We start from the raw sequence: 18691 nt of genomic DNA on the forward strand, positions 1-18691 counted from the left end.
CTAATTAGTGAGCATATTGAATATATGCAGCCCTGCACCATTAGCATGGACCTTAATGGTTGTAAAGATGCACCTGTGCTCTAAAGTAATTCCACGTGTTTTTCCTCAGGCTGCTGTGATTTATCTGTGTTTTGTGACAAATTTTAAAAAGCATTTCAACATGCAAAGCCAGGTTGCCTGAGGTAATGCACTCTAGGCTCTCTGGTAGTAATGTGCCTTGTCACTGACCTCCATTAAAAGCCTTCAAATAAAGTCAAGTCTTTATTATCCCTCAGTGCAACATTTGGGCATCAACATGATCAGTATGGAAAAAAAGGTCCTTAGTTAAAATATTTCAGTGCACAAAATATTATACAAAAGAAATAAGTCATGGTGAAAGCCCTGTCTTTCCAGCACAATGGATTTAGACTGTATTTTCTGGGTTTAGAAGATGAATATATAGTATTAAAAATCCATGAGACTAATTTCATTAGTCCCTTGTAAAAATTATTTAAGGTCATACATACAAATTAACAGAATTAGTCTCATACCTCATCTACATCCCCCATTCTTAAAGTAGTCACATTCTACTTTCACTATTCATCTTTGGTTTCCATATCATTCATTGTGGTGTAGATTACCGTCCACATGGGGGCACAATAGCTTTACTCTTACTTGCTGAGGCGTACAGTGCTGAGCAGTTCATCATATACAGACGAGCAGCTTAGGAAAAGTACAATCTTGTAAATTCAGCTATTCAGTGAGCTAGGCCAGGTTACCCTTGTAACCTCAATGTATTTTACAGTAAATAATTCAGGTCATGGTCCTGCCATGACTTTCTCAGACAAGCCAGATGATGTTGCAGGTGGAGGCAAAAGAGTAATGCTTCCTTTCCCTGTGTGGATCCAAACAAATTTCAGATAGTCACTGGAGCACAGCCATAGTGATACACACACACTCATGCACCAGACTGTTTCATGTACCAACTCCCAAGTTTAACTACAGTATGGGAAATAGGCATGAAAGTGGCCTTTTAACACCACCCACGTGGGACAAACATGTCAGGAACTATAAGTGGAGAGACTCTCTGTATGCTGCTGCATTGTTTTGGATTATTAATCTGAAAGATGCCTGTTTAAAGGAAGGGAATCATATTTCGCTACTTCTGCAAAATTGCATTTGCAAACCTCAGCAAAGCTTTCAACAGCTATATGTGCAGCAAGCAGCAGTAAATATTATATCTTCACACTTAATGAGCCCATAATTTCAATCCAATTTCTACCATGTCCACTCAAGTCATATTCCATCAACTAAGATAACAATATATAAGATGTTGATGGACTATCTGTTGTTTTCTTCACAGTTGTCTGGCTATTACACCACAAAATTAAAATTCAATATTCTGTTGCATTTGGCAACTAATCCTGCACATGGTGAGAAACTGTGTTGTTGGGCATTAACATGTTAAAGGCTGGTCTGTTTATCACACTGTATATTAAATATATGGTGACTTAACAATCATTTTGTGTCACAGTTGTGTATTTTATTGCTATATTCATCCCATGTGTGGGAATAAACAAAGCAATTTGCTTTGTTTTCATTCTAGATTTTACAAATTTTAGAAGAATAAGTTTAGAAAGATGAAACAAATGATGATGCTGATCAAAATCAAACACTGGTCATTGCTCACAATTTTAGGTAGATGAGAACAGTAGATACCACTCTGATATCTTTCTGTTTAATATATGGCTTCAGCAGTTAGCTTAGTCTACCACACAGATTGGACACAGGTGGAAGCAGCTATCCTGGATCTTGCTGACAGAAACAAAATGCACCTACCACCACCTCTAACTTTCACTAATTAACACATTACATCTCATTTAGTTTGCTGTTTTACAAAGAGAGCAAGCCAATGAGCGTATTGCCCAAAATGTTGAACTGTTCCTTTAAGGCCTTGTTTCTCTGTTTAATTAAGCAGCTGTCCTTGAGTTAGGGTCCTACAGTCCCAGACCATTATTTTGTGGCTGCTCGTAGGTAGGTAGGTAGGTAGGTAGGTAGACATTATCTGTACAGAATTTCATTTACCACACAGCTGAGCGACCAATGTAAATTATTCACAAGCCAGTACATCAGTAAACCCTACATGCACACATTTCCTTTCCTGTCTGTGCATTTCACACTACCTCAGTCTTCCCTCTAACAATGTCCTGCGACACCTATCATTTAGCTCATGTACTTAAGCCTGGTAATAGCTCCTCTGTAATCAAACACTATTCATCCACCATAAGAGGAATCAGCCTGTTCTGTCCCTGATTATACCTGTAATACTAAATACTAGTTTGTGTCTTACAGTACTTTGCAACACCTCCACACAGCTGCCCCATCAAAACCAAGCATATAATTGTGTCGTCATGCAGTAAGAACAATTTCACTAATCCTTCTCAAATGTATAATTTATAATGTATAATAATAAATGTTTTTTGCCTCTCACTGACAAAGAGAAGCAGAGAGGGTGGAATCAAGTGTCACTTTGTAACAATAACTTCCTCTGTGCTATGACTTTTATCTTCCTCTCCTCTGTAATTATACTCTTGCTATTGCTTCCCTCTCTCATTGCTTTGGACAGAGAGGTTATGTTGAGTACTCTCTGCAGTGATCAAGCCTTTCAATTATAGTGTTGCTGAATTGAGGGATTTGAAAGTGGAGAGAGGTCAAATTCATCACTCAGTTCTATTAAATCTATTAAGATAAATATCCAAAGCTGCAACCAGAAGCTCATATAAATTACACTCTGTCGACTGAACAATACCCATCCTAGAATCCAAAGTGCGTGAGCCAATGTGTTTTTTTTTTTTTTTTAGTTTTGCTCCATTGGAAAACAGAAGCTTCTCATGAAAGCAGAGTGGGTTGGCAATACCCACTAAGACTGATAGGCCAACTTCGATTGGAACTTTGTCTGTTCGTTATTGAGGTCTGGGAGAAAGTGTGAAGTAAGTGAACAGTCAGTTCTTGTAGTCAGTGTGTGTGATAGAGGAGAAAAGGACAGGTATAAAGACTTGAGTGACTAATCATTATGTCCAGATGACTCAAAAAGGCTTGTGAGGTGTTCTGGGTCAGCATTGGTGCATACCAGAAGGAGAGACAGTGGTCCAGAGAGACAAACCACAAACTGCAGCATCATCAGTATGCAAGGGCAACAAAAGCTATCCCATCTGGTCTGAACCAACAGAAGGATTCTGTGGCACTGGTTGCACAAAATTATAATGATAGTTATGGGAGGAATGTGTCATGGGGCTGCAGACTGGTCAGAGTGCTGGTGCTGGTCATGATGTTTTGGTTCATCACTGTAAAATATTCATTAATACAGTTTTAAATATACAGTCTTTCATTATAAACAGCAGGGAGTCATCACTGAGGACCAGTGCACCAATCAACAGACAGTAGGATATCTGTCATTTTTTTTTATTGTGGACCATCAAGAGACACTCAAAAATCCAGATGAGAGAGCTTCTGATTTGATTGAAAGTACAATCATCCTGATGATTATTCTGTTCCTTTCACTTCTAATTAGAGCTTATTTTAAATGAATCAAGCTCTTGCATTGGAGAGCTATACATGCTGTATGTATGGTTAAAGAGGTTAATTTTATTTTCAGAAAAGATTTTACTCATTAGCAAAGACATGATAGCCCATGATAATTAAGTTAAGTTTAGGCAGTGTCAGGTTCTCGAAAAAGTATTTAGAATATCATTACCAACACCAAATGGTAGCAGGAAAGAACCACTGGCAAAAAGCGACAGTGTGATCAGACTTTCTATAAAAGTGAGGACAGGACATTTAACAGCAAGGTTAAAATCACTATAAACTGCAGTCCGAAAATATAGTGTGCAGTTGAACCAACACTTCTACATCTAACAGTCTAAACAAACAGATCATTAAAAGCTTAACACAGGTAGCATCTATTGCAGGGTCATTGGATTGAAGTTTGTCCCTCTTATTCTTCTCCCTAGGAATGAGTGGAACATACTGCAGTTTATTTCAGTGTTGGTGATCACGCAGTAGAAATGCAAAGAGAAGAACTATCTGCTAATAGTTTACCTGCAGTCTAAGCAGGTTGAGACTCACTCTCCTAAAGTACTAGTCACTATTTGACCAGATGTTTTACCTCAAAATATGCCAGCAAGTTATTAATTATAATAACAATTAATAATACATGTAATCTCCCTCCACAACCTATTTGTTGCTATAGATATCTGTGTTTTTAGCAGTTGTCATTTTGCTTTTTATTTGCTTATTATCAGTCAGCATGTTTCAAAATATGCATAAAATGCAAATGATTAATTATTATTTAATCATTTTGACATTTTGATTTATTAGAATAGCAGATAACTGAAGATAGATGGTGCTAAGGACCTGAAGTTGCAAAGTGCTGTATTATTCTAATTAAGCAGATGCAGTTAGAAGCCTCTCTCACACAAAGGGGTTGGGTCAAACTGATATTTGTTTCATTTTCAGATTAGCATGATACAGTGACACGTCTTTCCTTTGAAACTAGACAGATGAAGGCTACTTTAGGGTGTCATGCTGTAAAAATGATTGAAAGAGGGAGCAGGGTAGGTACACAGTGGCTACCAGGAGATGATACTGTTAACTTGTGAACCTATATGAGAAGACCTGTCAGTCTGACCTCACAACCAGCTTGCTGTTGCACAGTTTAACCTTGTTAAACACTGCTACAGAAACTTAACTTGTCACTATTTGTATGTTTAGGTTTGAAAGAATGAGGCATATGTAGAATTTAAAATGATTCAATCCGAGATGCTCCACACAGCATTCCCACAAATCTCTATGGACTAATTTGCTCTGTGCACTCTGCAGTCGGAGGCAGCAGTAAAACAGTTACAGCTGTTAAGTGCAACCAATGAAATGCATGTAATATGTAATTATTATTAGTACTTCAGGCTGTTAGGTTCAGAGATTTTAAGTTTACAGTGTTGTCATATTTGTATGGTAACTGCACTTTAACATGTTTTGAAAATGCTCTGATTCCTTATTAGTTTTGCAGAAGCCATAAAGTGTTACTGTTGACAGGATAATCATGTAATCATGCTCAAAGCATTCAAGTGGAGAAGTACATTATCCACACCTCTGTAATACTTGTAATGTTAAAGGCCACATTGTTAACTTTGGATTAAAATAGTCCAATTAATTTTAATGGAGTCTGAAATACAACACAACACACAGGACTGCAGAATTTAACAATTCACATTTTCATTAAGTAACAGGGCACATTGTTCCCTGATCTTGTGTCTTATTAGCTGTGTGTGGGAAAATCTGCCCTCAGCTCGCTTTAATAACATGAATTTAGCTATCAAACAAGACAACAGAAAAACATCTTTTTTGGTTCTTTCAGAAAAATGCCATAGCAACTGAGTTATTAATGCCCTGCATGCCCTGTGGGTTATGTACATTGGTTGCGCAGCTAATGGCCAGTCTGATGTACTGTCAGATTTATTGGCTTGGTTTAAAAATCCTCTCTGACCAATACTATCACATCTATTGGAAATCTGGTGGATGCATTGTATGCTGTTGTTTCACCAGCAAAAAGAGCTGGCGAGAGCATTTTTAGTGCAATACATAATTCATCACTCAATTTCAACCAGTGAGATATGGATCGATTTTTTGTTTTTTAGTCAAACATATCTATGGCTTCTACTTTTTAGTCTTTTCCTCTGGAGTTCTATGTTCCGTGGTCTTCAGGATACTGCAAAAGCATCTGAAATGTGATGTGTGGGTTCTGGTCTGTATTGGTCTCTAGCTACTTGTTGGCAATAAGAGTGCAGGCAGGTGACTTCCATGTCTGTGCAGACTTTTTAAATCACAAGCTTATCCACAGATTAGAGCTGCCACGCTTTACTTTTTAATCACAATGAATTCCTTGTGCTTTTTTAATTCTTGGAAGAATTTCAAGGCTTGTTTGACTACAGCTTCATCAGGCTGGCTTACATACATTCTCATAACTGTACTTGCTTACCTTAGTGTTTTTATTTCTTTAGTATTTTTAGCTACATATAGTTTCTTATTATAATGGTTTTCTTTATCTTCATAACCATCACTGTGTAGTGTGAGATCAACTGGACAAGGGCAGATATTTGTGTGTTCATGTTCAGATTGTGTATGCAAGTATATGTATAAATTTGGTATTTTTGTACATGTATGTGTGTGTACATGCACACAGGCATGTGTTTCTTTGTAGATTACACGTATGCCCTTCACAGAGAGAACATTTCCTTCATTACACTCACAACATCACACAGGTAGTGAAATATTAATGTCTTTAGGTGAACGGTAATGTGCTGTTTGACACATCTGACTTGTCCTCATCTACTGACTCAAACTCTGTAATCACGTGTCAGTAAAAAGGGCAAGATTCCACCTGTGACACATCTCAAGACATAATTCAAATGTAGCTATTTATGTGCTGAAGTATGATCCGATATTTTCAGTCAGATTTTCAAACTGATTGCCATAACAATGTGTCACTGCATGTGGACTTGTCTGACAATCCATCAGAGTGTTTGTACTTAGGAAGACAACTAATTCACCTGGCATCCTCACTGACATCTTACATGTCTCCACTCAGCATGGTTGAATCAACAGAGCTATCTTCTTCTTGGCATCTAACACTGTGACTTTACTTTACACATGAAATCACCTATTTCCTGAATGGCTTCTTTCTTTTTCCTCAAAAAAAAAGCATATCTTAAAAATAAACTCCTCAGAGATTGGTCTCCAAGCCTGCTGTTGTAACTACCTGTCATTATGGTAGCCCCTGGACCTTTCTCTAGCACCTGCTAATGGCTTCAGTCACTCCAGCACTATTTATATCTTTTAGACAGCTCTGTCTCTCCTTACCTCCTTCCCTCCTGCTGTTATCCCCTTAAAGCATGGAGATTTCTCTGCGTGGTGGGGAGAGAGACTGGGAGGTGGCGTGGGAGAGCGGCTGTTGTAGTTTTAGGGGAGATTCTCATAATAGCGCCTAGCTGTCCTCTTTCTTCTGTTGTGCATTACGGCTGAAGGCTCAAAATAGAACATCTCTCGAGAGCATCCAATAGCGCCTGTGGTATCTTTATGCACACAGGCACACAAACATACAATGTAGCCCTTTTTTTATATGATCGTGTGGAAATAGGATTTGCAAGTGAGGTTTTACTGTACAATGACTCATTCTGAAAGATTCATTTTATTCATTACATCAGTTTTTACATCACAGCCGAGGCTCCCTCCATTCTCTCTGAATCCCTCTACACACATTCTTTCTGGTTGAACGTGAGAGTAATTTTATTTGTCATACACAAAGCAAGCGTTGACTGTCATCCAGTTTTTTGACATGGAAATAGGAAGCAAATATTTGTCATAGCCAAATGTGCTTACATTTTCTGACCCTCATACTGTGGTATGTTTAAGAACACGTCAGTAATGTAACACAGATGCACATGTTCCACTGTAAGACCAATAACAACAGTGAAATACTCTTTGAAGAAGCTGACAGGAGTTTTTTGTGTATGTGTGTGTTTGTCTTTGTCATTTGCATATGTTTGTGTGTACAGTACAGTGTGTGTGTGTGTCTGTGGGTGACTGAGCCACAGTGGATATGAATGCATGCTAGAGTGAGTGAGCGAGCGAGCGAGCGAGCGAGTGTGGAGCAGGATCAGGAAGGCGAGAGAAAGAGAGCAGAGAAGGAGACAGAAGAATCACAGAGAGAGAGAAAGAGAGAGAGAGAGAGAGGGCTTTGTGCAGTGGCAGATAGTGCAGGAGCAAGTCGCGATTCCCCAGGAAAAAGGGAGGTGCGTCCTTCCATCTTCACATGAGGGATTTAAACTGGCTTCAGATTGGCTCCAGTCGGACGGAGGATTCCCCCGCTCGTGGAGTACGGCTCCCTCCTCTAATGTAACACGGGACTTTGTTGTGAAGCGAGAGAGGCGCACAGGAAGGAGGGAGAGGGACACTTGCTCCTACTTCCTTTGTACCCAGCCTGCTTGACAGATGGCACTGGCAGAATGATCTTTGACTCTCACCCAGCGACCAGTCTTTGCTACACTCACTGAGGTAACATATGTTAGCTCCTTTCCACAGCTTTTAGCAAAAAAAAAAAAAAAAGCTGCGTGCTCATACTTGCTTTCTGCTGCTATGTGTTCCTTGAATGTTCTTGAATGAATGTGCAAAATGAATATGACAGTTCAGTGTGCATGCAAGTGTGTCTGAAATTTTAGTTCACAGGCAGTGCCAAGAGGTATGGGAGGACAGGAAATACTGTAGCTCAGTCACCACCTCATCAGCACCTTATCAGAGTGGACTGAACATGGCTTAGTTGGTGGAAGTGTTTATCAGTGTGTTCTTTTTGTGATAGAGGTGTACTATGACTGACCTTCATATGCTATATGCCAGGGTAACCTGAGGTCTACAGTGAAGGATAGTCATGGTAAGCTGAAGGGCAGTGCCCTGCTGCCAGCACTTTTTGTCCTGAGTCTGCACCCACCTGCACTTTTTTTTTAAATCATCCATCCTCCGTAAATAAAACCGATGTTGCTGTTCTCTGAGCCTCGACTAGCTGTAGCAGACTTGCAAATCATGGTGGCACAAGTTGCAACAGAAGCAGGTGCTGTTAGAAATAACAGGCAGAGTCTCTTGAGTGTTGCAGGTTTAACATTTGTGGTGTGAAGCTTGGATAGTGTGGGATTAGAGTGGTTCTGATAGCAGAAAATGTATCATTTCTTTATTGCAAAGAAATGTCTGTTCTAGACCCTGACAATAGTAATAATATATGACAAGTTCATTGTACTACATAAGTAATACATAAATAGATAAATGATAAATAAATATTACATTCCTCAGAGCAATTGTTATTGTATAATTTAGAAATAATTAAAACTAACTTATAATAATAACTTAAAATATCTAGACTTCAGAAAGTACACATAACCAGAGAAACTGGGATTTTGTTCTACTTTTGTACTCTTTCTAGCACAAAAGTAGAACCAGGATTAACATCAGATGACTTGTTGGCCACTCGCCAGCCTTTCTTTTAAAATTTTCTCAACACAATACGCTAGCTTCTCTCAAGCAGCCAACACTGTTGGAAATGTATTGTTTAATTTCCTTGGGAAAATAGATGACACATCTCTGTAATATAGTGAAAACCAGAGATTTTTGAATGTAGGGAAGTCGGCATTAGGAACAATAGCTGACTACCCGTGCTAGGTCTCTGCAATTATTCACTCACCTTCACTCTCAACAGCCCTCTCTGTCACACACACACACACACACACACACACACACACACACACACACACACACAGAGTCTGTCTCTGGTCTCAGTGTGAGGTTGATGTTCAAAAGAATCCTCACAGCAGAACATTGATTGTACCTAAGGGAAATAAGACAACAATGTGACACTACAAAATGAATAGCCAAGGCTTTTAACAGCACAATCTTTTTTATTGAAATATGGCCACCCATATTTGAGCATTACTTGCTTAATAAATCCATAAGAATTTATATGAACAGAAATAGTACATTAAGATGACAGCACAGTGAGAAAAGTTCACAGGTTCCCTCCCCATTAGCATTTGTGTCCATCAACAACAGTGCATCTTGTCACTGTGCCCTTACTGTCCCTACTTACACGCCCACTGCAATATGTAGAGCATCAACTAGATGTTTAGAATGGAAATGCAAATTCCAAATGGGATTTATAAATGCAATGCAAGAATTCCAAACATCATCAGTGTGAATCATATTATCTTGAATGCCACATGACAGCATTACACAGCTATAAAAATGGACCCTGTCCCTTTGATATGTGCATTTTCAAAGCATGTGATTTGGCAGAAGTGAAATCCAAGACAACAAAGGCTCAAAAGTATGTGAAATATCATGGTTTTAAAATTCATGAAAACATACCGTATGTGAAAAACACACAACAAATGGCATCAACAAAGAAGAACATCTGTCTTAAATTGAATTCAAGCAACAGGCACATGATGGTCATATCTGTACAGAATAAACAGGTTGACAAATCCTGCGACTGGGGATTTTAAATATCGTACTACAAAGTTAGAATCCCCTTCATGAAGAGTTTATTTTATCTACCCTTTGTGTGTGTTCATTTGTCATATTTTGAATAAGGTTTTATACAAATTCAACACATTTCTGATTTGAATTCTAATGCATCATTTCCATTCCAGACTGACTTTGAATATCTAACAAAAGCTTGTGTCAAGTAATACATAGTAAGGACAAAAACTGATTTGCAAGAACACAAATAGTCTGGTTATAATCCTGTTTTTCACCGATCACAGACCAGAATATTATAAAGCCATCTCAGTCATACAGCCCTGAGACCCTCAGCATGCATGTGTACAAGAAATACTGTACTTTAAGCTCATTAAATATTAAGCAGATATGGCAGCATCTGTAGTTAATGCTAACAGTTTAACTTAAACTTTGCATAACCATCTGTCAAGACAGGTTAGTATTTAGATATTTTATCATAATTTTGTATATGATTTCCAGACAGGGTTTTGTTATGAGCACATTATGTTGTGTAATAGTGGATCAACAAAATCTTTAGTTTTGACAACATTTAGCTTCATTGTGAAGGCGCGTCTGCAGGTGCATAGTTCAAAGTGTGGTATTTCGTCCTTGTCAGTTTAATGTGTTTATTTTTAGCATTCATTGACCCTGCTCAGAATGAAGATTGATGTTGGATTCCCTCCCACTGCATTCCCAGGGTCACTCTCTCTGGTGCCCATGCTGAAACTCACACCATTAGCTATAGATTAAGGATGCTCTGGCGTCCTCCTGTCCCCTAGACAAAGTGACAAAGCAGGTGATTTGTGGCCCTTGCAGTGCTGTAGTTTAACCAGTTCCAGCCTAATTGACAGATTGGCTTCATGTGGCTCTGAGATAACTGAATGAGGTCAGAGGTTTGAAGTCGTACTTTACAATCAGAATTTGACCTTTTGTTCAGGATGGAGTATTATTTGTCACACAGACTAGGGGCTCTGCTGAACCCATCAGAAACAACCTTGATGTAGTGAAATATTAGCTTTGGATTTTCTTGTTTGATGAAGTAAAAGCGTGTTTCCATGTATTTAGAGACTAACAAGTACTGACATATTTTCTATAGTATTTTTTTATTTAATTATTTCTCTATTTTAGATTTCTTGTAAATTGAATCTTCCACTCAGCCTTTCCAAAGCAAAATTTGATAAACAACACTAAACAGGAGGAAAATTGATTTAACTCTCCAAGTTAATTATTCATTCAATAATTTCAGTGTGTAAGTCTTAACCTAAAGGATAAGACAGAAAACGCATTGGTCGTGTCTTTATGTGTTGCACGCTGTGTTGAACCCTGCTCTGTTCTATTATATAGTATATTAAGTCCTGGTTTGACTCTGAGATTCTCTTGTATTTCATCTCATAGAGCTATGATGCTGAGCTGAGATACTCACATTTTTATTCTTGCCACTAAATTATCTCTTTTGGCCCTCTCTACTCACCCTCTGGCTGTGAGCGGCTACATTATCATTATCTTGGCACCATCTGCCATCTGGAAGGCATATGTTGTCTTCTTTTTGTGTGATACTTTCCCATGCGAGGGTTCCTGTAACGTTTAAATACATATTTCCATGGGGTCAGACTGTGGTTACAATCTATAGGTGTTTTGCACTAAAGCCTTTTCCCTCACAGCGGGTGCTATTGTATAAATTTAATAAAATAAAAGTGGCCTGTGTTGAAACTGTATCCCCATGTAATCCCTGTACTAATAAACACTCTTTATTAGCATTCCCTGACTAATCGCCTGCTCACTTGCTAATAAAAATCAAAAGCTCAGAGGGTTAGCATAGTTGGCATGTTTGACTGGTATTAACAGGTGTTACCATAAGCCAGATTGACTTCGGTTGTGGGGAGACATGCTGAGTTTTATATAGTCCACTCCGCTCCTTCCTCACAATAGACCCAATAGATAACAATTTACTGACTCACTTAATGCTGATTTGTGTATGATTAATGTGTTTATTTTCATACATGGCAAGTTGATAGTGTTCATGTCAGCATGAAATAATGTTAAATGACTCAGTTCTCATTGTTTATGCTATGCTTCACTATTTCATGGATAAAAGTTAGTATTAATTGATATTGTACAACTCAAGTACATTTGAGCACATATAAGTAAGAGGTTATTATTCTGTGGTGGCATTAAAAGCAACAAAGGCTTGTAGTTGTTTATTTTCTAATACAGATGCTTTGTCTTTTTGTGGCAGTAGTCTCTCCTTTGGCGGTGTAGTGAAGTTGAATGAGTATCATGGAAAGCAGCCCAAGGATGTTGTGGCTTTCAGATTAATCTCCAGAGATAGTGAGTGGAGATGGAAAATATCATAACACTTCCATCTAAAAGAGGGAATTATATTTCCCATCAGATCAGTTGTGATTGCTGAATCTGTACCCTAATTTTAAGTACATTTTGTATCTTACATTATAAATGCTCTTTTTTGCTTTATAATCCATTTGCATAAACTAAAAAATTAATATAAATGACAAATTCAGCTCTTCTTGGCCAGTGGATGTTCTATAAACATATTTTGCCAAAAACCAAATACTTTGTCCAACCAGAAAATGGCTCATATCCAATGTCTAGGAAATTGTATTTGGTCTGTGTGTTTATTCCTTCCAGCATTACAGTTGAGTTGATTTGTTTTTCCTCTGTGTTCCCAATAATATTAAACATATTACTTCAGTTCTGGTATTCTGTACTCTTGAGTTTTTCATGTTGTTGAACATCCGATGATCATTTAGTTAATTCAAGGATGCATGCTTACTTTACCTCTGGGAAATTTACAAGTAACTAGCAGGCAAAGCTAACTTCCTACATGTCACGCTAGAGAGAAGATGAGACAAAAACAAAAACCAGGAGGAGGGCAGAGCACAGCACAATAATTAGCAGCTGTCATCATGATGCTTGTATGGCAGAGGAAAGTTTTTATATTTTTGCTTACTGCAAGCAGCAGTTATCGAAGAGCTGTCCTGGAGCCCATTTAACAACAGTAATTTGTAAGCATTGTGTACATTCAGATTACAAATCAGAGTTAATGTCTTTCTGTCTGTCTCTTGGACTTTACCATAATACAAAATTAAACCCTTTTCTACTTTGCAGATAACCTTTTGCCACTTGGCATCTAATGCCGGTAGTTAACCCACACAATGGGACAGAGGAGTGGTGCTGTGCAGCCCATAAACACAGCATGTCAGTGGCCGAGCAGACATGTGGCATGCTGAAGGCTAGATTTAGATGTCCGGACAGATTTGGAGGATCTTTCCTGTACAGCCTCTGCAGAAAGTAGAATCAGCATAATTAATGGCAGGTTTGGTGTTACACAACATGTGTTCAAAGAAGCAAATTTCAGTGCCAGATGATAAGAATAGTAATGCTGACTGGAGAGGTAGTTAGAAGAGGAAGAGGAGGAGGGAGATGAGGTCCAGAGGCAGGATAGAAAAAAGGCTTTAGACACTGTCTAACAACCGTTAATTAGTAGATAAATTAAATGTCTTTATACAGACATTCATGGTCATCTGAGAGCAAATTCTAATAACTCTGGTGATCCCTGACTTTTCCCCAGGTGCCACCATGAGCTTCACATTTGTGGTTGTGAATTAAATAAGAACTGACTGAAATAAACTGCCAGCTAGATGAATTACCCCATGACAACATTAGCATTTTATTTACAAAGAAATTAAACAAAGCAAAAAAGAGTAATTGGGTGAAAAACAATCATAATCACAGAATCCCTGTAATCAATCACAGGGAACCTACAATATGACAAAAAAAATTGCTATCAATCATAAATCATTCAAATATAAATGAGTAGAAAGGTAGTTTGCAGACTTGATGCACCTGTCTGCAATGTATTATCTCTGCAAACACAACACACAGACACAGCTTTTTCTTTTAAGTATTTTCTTCCCACAGAGAGTTGCCCCCTTCCCTTCTCTGTCGCACATTTGGACAGACGTCCAAGGACAATGTCTTGACATCGTTTTATGACAGGCTTACCTTAAATGCTTTTGCTGCCACTGGGGAGTCACTAAAATCATCATCAACACTTTAGATGTGATAAGTGGAATATAATGAGACAAAAGGACAAAGTTGCCCACTATACATCTGAGGTGTTGTGAGCATCAGCTGCACCAGGAGCTGTCTTTCGACCTTAGTATCTGCAGCTCTCACCTTCTCAGCTTCAGCACTGGTAACAAATCCCTAAGGAACACACTGCTCGCTTTATCCTGTGTTGACCACTCCGTCTCCTTTCTGCATCTTATTGTTTAATGTGGATAGAAAATTTGTCTTCTTTGTCTTGGCTGACCTTTGATGACCCTCAAGGCTGTGTCTTTTTTTTTTTTTTTTTTTTTGCTGTCTGTCCCTCTTGGATTCCAGTGTCATGGGCCAAACTAAGTAAAGGGAAACTTTCTGCTTTATCTCCCCATACCAGGCTAATTTTACCATGTCACAAATCTCAGCTCACATAGGCCATGCACACCTTATAGGAAATGAGGATGTTTGAGGGCAGAAAAGAAAAATTAAGTGCAGCACTCAGACAGAGTGAGACAGGACTTATATGAGCTTTTATAGAGCTTTGGGGCACATCCCTGCTCCACCAGTTACCTGCAAGACAGTATGGCCTTATTGTCATGAGACAGCTGAAGCAGGCCAGAGGCTGTCAAACATATCACAAATATAATGAAATGGGCCCCAGAATGGCATTGTTAGCTACATGGATCGATGACATTCTTCATTAAATACATCAACTTTGGTACACTTGGCTGCTGAGCAAACCTGAATGTGTCCAGAACTCCTACGTCTTATATCTCAGCTACAACAGAAATGTTACAAAAGATTTGTCTCTGTTCATTTTACTCAATTTTTAATGAGGCCCAGTGCTTCCCCCAAGTCCTTTTTGCACTTTCTAGCTCCTTGATTCATGTTGCACTTCTGACTCTGTGCAGTGTTCAATTTGTGTGAACTTTTAAACAAACACTGCATGTAAGTGGATAGTGAAATGTGAATTAAATAATAATAATATAATAATAAATCAAATGTAAAATAGACAAAAGTGCAAATAAAGATATTCCATATTCTGTAATACTGAAAGTTATGGGCCTTTCTGTATTACAGAATGTATGATGATCTTGTAGCTGTCTGCATTCATTTTGGTTTGTTATGGTTCTGAATGCCTGCTGGACAGGTTTCCATATGTTCAAAATTAGTTAAGAAACCATATGCGTTACCCTTTTAGATCAAAGCAAAGTGGTCAATTCATCTTTCTGTCTTGAGGGGCATTTATTATGCTGACTGATTTGTATGGACAAATTAAGTTCATGCAGCACTCTGTTTTTTAAGTTCCAAAGTAGGAGAAGCCTTTTATGTGGAAACTGCCCGACTAATTGAGTGGATGGATTTCCCAGTTTTACTCTCACTGAAAAGCAAGAGAAATTAAAGCTGCGAGCAGCGTTGAACGGGCCCTCGCACCCGGCGCCCGTCGGGGGAGCGGCGACCGCGGGACCCCGGCAACCGCGGGGTCAACGCAGGTCGCAGGGCACACGCTGGCGTAACAGTTCACACTTCCGAGATGTAAAAATTTAAAATAAAAGCTTTTACGCTAATTATTTTCTGTGATAATATTTTTCAGAGCTCATCATCTGTGACAGCTCTTGGCTCTCCTGACTGTAACCTCTCTGTGGCAGCTTCTCACAGACTCAATCAACTCCTCTTCCCCTCCCCCCTCAAACACAAACACAAACACACACACACACACACAGATACCCCCTCCCAAAAGGAGATAAAACTCAGTTTTAACTTGAGTTTACAAGCTTTGAGCTTTGAGCAAAAGCATTTTTTTGCAAGTTCTGTTATTGGGTGCATATATAAATCATTTATGCTTAAACAAGGCTTATAATGAAGTTATTTGAACAGTGAATATCTCATCTGCCTAAAGTCAGGGCGAAGCCACTAACCAGCTGTAGGGATGGGTATCATTCGGATTTTATCTTTATCCATACAGACCCCTATCAGTCCAGCTCAGACTGTTACTGGTTTAAGAGAGTGAAGTTTATAGCAATTTGCAAAATTTGGAGATTAGTGACAAACTAACCAGTTAGACTACATACAGACAAGCTTTCATTTTAGCTGTTAGTAACAGTTTGCCATGAGCTTAACCAGCGTGCTGTGCTTCGTGTTAAACATGTCATGAGACTGTGGACAACGTTTGAGCCAGCTTTGACATCTGCAGATATGAGTTTCTGAAGAGGGGCCTGCTGAGGTTAGATGTGCTGAATAATATCCATTTTCATATCAGAAAAAACACTGCATTAAACATTGTCTTAGCTCACTGAGCTGAGGTCAACAGGTAATATAACCAACCTGTGAGGTGGCTCACCCCCGTAAGATAAACACATAAATGATCCCTGATAGAACCGATAATTAAAGGCACATCAGTAACAGGGAATGCTATTAAAACTAAACTATAAACTGGTGACATTAACTGCAAAAGAAGATTTTTATTGATACATTTCAGGTAGAATTTAGTTTTCAATAAGGAAAATGCTGTAAGAAACCTGAATTTGTTGCAACAAATTTAAAATAAAAGCTTTTATGCTAATTATTTTCTGTGATAATATTTTTCAGAGCTCATCATCTGTGACAGCTCTTGGCTCTCCTGACTGTAACCTCTCTGTGGCAGCTTCTCACAGACTCAATCAACTCCTCTTCCCCTCCCCCTCAAACACAAACACAAACACACCCACACACACACACACAAACACACAGAGAAATACCCCCTCCCAAAAGGAGATAAAACTCAGTTTTACCTTGAGTTTACAAGCTTTGAGCTTTGAGCAAAAGCATTTTTTTAAGTTCTGTTATTGGGTGCATATATAAATCATTTATGCTTAAACAAGGCTTATAATGAAGTTATTTGAACAGTGAATATCTCATCTGCCTAAAGTCAGGGCGACGCCACTAACCAGCTGTAGGGATGGGTATCATTAGGATTTCATCTTTATCCATACAGACCCCTATCAGTCCAGCTCAGACTGTTACTGGTTTAAGAGAGTGAAGTTTATAGCAATTTGCAAAATTTGGAGATTAGTGACAAACTAACCAGTTAGACTACATACAGACAAGCTTTCATTTTAGCTGTTAGTAACAGTTTGCCATGAGCTTAACCAGCGTGCTGTGCTTCCTGTTAAACATGTCATGAGACTGTGGACAACGCTGAAAATATTACTTTACTAACTACTGGCCGAACAGGCGCTTTGACAAAGAAAAGGTAAAGGCCAGCAGCTTTTACTTTTCAATGCACTTGTCGTCAACTTGAGTGGCTTATATTCAGCTGGTTCACCTCGACGCTGGAGGACCTAGTGAACTTTTCCTGTCGCCGTACACTGAGTAACACGAAAAAATCAGCTGACCCCGTGTGAAATTTCGTAACTGATCAAAACCAAACTGTAAAGACAGCATCAATCCACGCTCAGCTTTGGTCAAGGGGAGACATATGGGAGAAGATGAGTAGAGAGATGGAAAGAAACAGAAAGGGTGATGGAGAAAGATTACATGAATTCAAAATAACCTACAATTCCTTAAAATTAATTTGAAGCCAGTTTAATTTTTTGAGCCAGCTTTGACATCTGCAGATATGAGTTTCTGAAGAGGGGCCTGCTGAGGTTAGATGTGCTGAATAATATCCATTTTCATATCAGAAAAAACACTGCATTAAACATTGTCTTAGCTCACTGAGCTGAGGTCAACAGGTAATATAACCAACCTGTGAGGTGGCTCACCCCCGTAAGATAAACACATAAATGATCCCTGATAGAACCGATAATTAAAGGCACATCAGTGACAGGGAATGCTATTAAAACTAAACTATAAACTGGTGACATTAACTGCAAAAGAAGATTTTTATTGATACATTTCAGGTAGAATTTAGTTTTCAATAAGGAAAATGCTGTAAGAAACCTGAATTTGTTGCAACAAATTTAAAATAAAAGCTTTTATGCTAATTATTTTCTGTGATAATATTTTTCAGAACTCATCATCTGTGACAGCTCATGGCTCTCTTGACTGTAACCTCCCTGTGGCAGCTTCTCACAGACTCAATCAACTCCTCTTCCCCTCCCCCCTCAAACACACACACACAGACACACACACACAGAGACCCCCTTCCAAAAACCCATCAAAGAGTAATACAATGGCTCCATCTGTAGGATAAAGTAGAGAGTCGCAACAGGAAGTTACCCCAAAATCTGAGGTTTCAAACAGGAAGTTGGGTTTCCGAACTTTGACGGGCCAGAACCGGCACACGCTTCGACCCAAACTCACAATTTTCGGAGCCAGTCTTCCAAAAATTGTCAAGGAGGGGCTGACAACATTTGAAGTGAATCTGGTCACCCGTCTAGAAACTGGACATCACACTATAAAATATGTCATTTCCTGCTATAAATAGGTGGCGCTACAACAATTGTATGAATATTGACATATGGATGTGTGCAGATAGGTACCATTAACAATCCTGTAAAGTTTGATGCAGTTTGGACAAAGTATGGCCGAAATATAGCAAAAATAAAGCAACTTCCTGTTTCGTGGCGAGTAA

At 38.8% G+C, this 18691-nt stretch overlaps 1 protein-coding gene across 1 annotated transcript in view; it reads left to right on the forward strand.

The window, feature by feature from the left end:
• The first annotated feature begins 7692 nt into the window (after nt 1–7692).
• Nucleotides 7693–18691, forward strand: part of gramd1bb (GRAM domain containing 1Bb) — a 153710-nt gene continuing 142711 nt past the window's right edge. The window contains exon 1 of the mRNA XM_051065538.1: nt 7693–8088. The gene's annotated coding sequence lies outside the window, so the exon portion shown is untranslated. The remainder of the gene's footprint in view (nt 8089–18691) is intronic.

This window comes from Lates calcarifer, linkage group LG21 (assembly GCF_001640805.2).
Source record: "Lates calcarifer isolate ASB-BC8 linkage group LG21, TLL_Latcal_v3, whole genome shotgun sequence".
NCBI lineage: Eukaryota > Metazoa > Chordata > Actinopteri > Centropomidae > Lates > Lates calcarifer.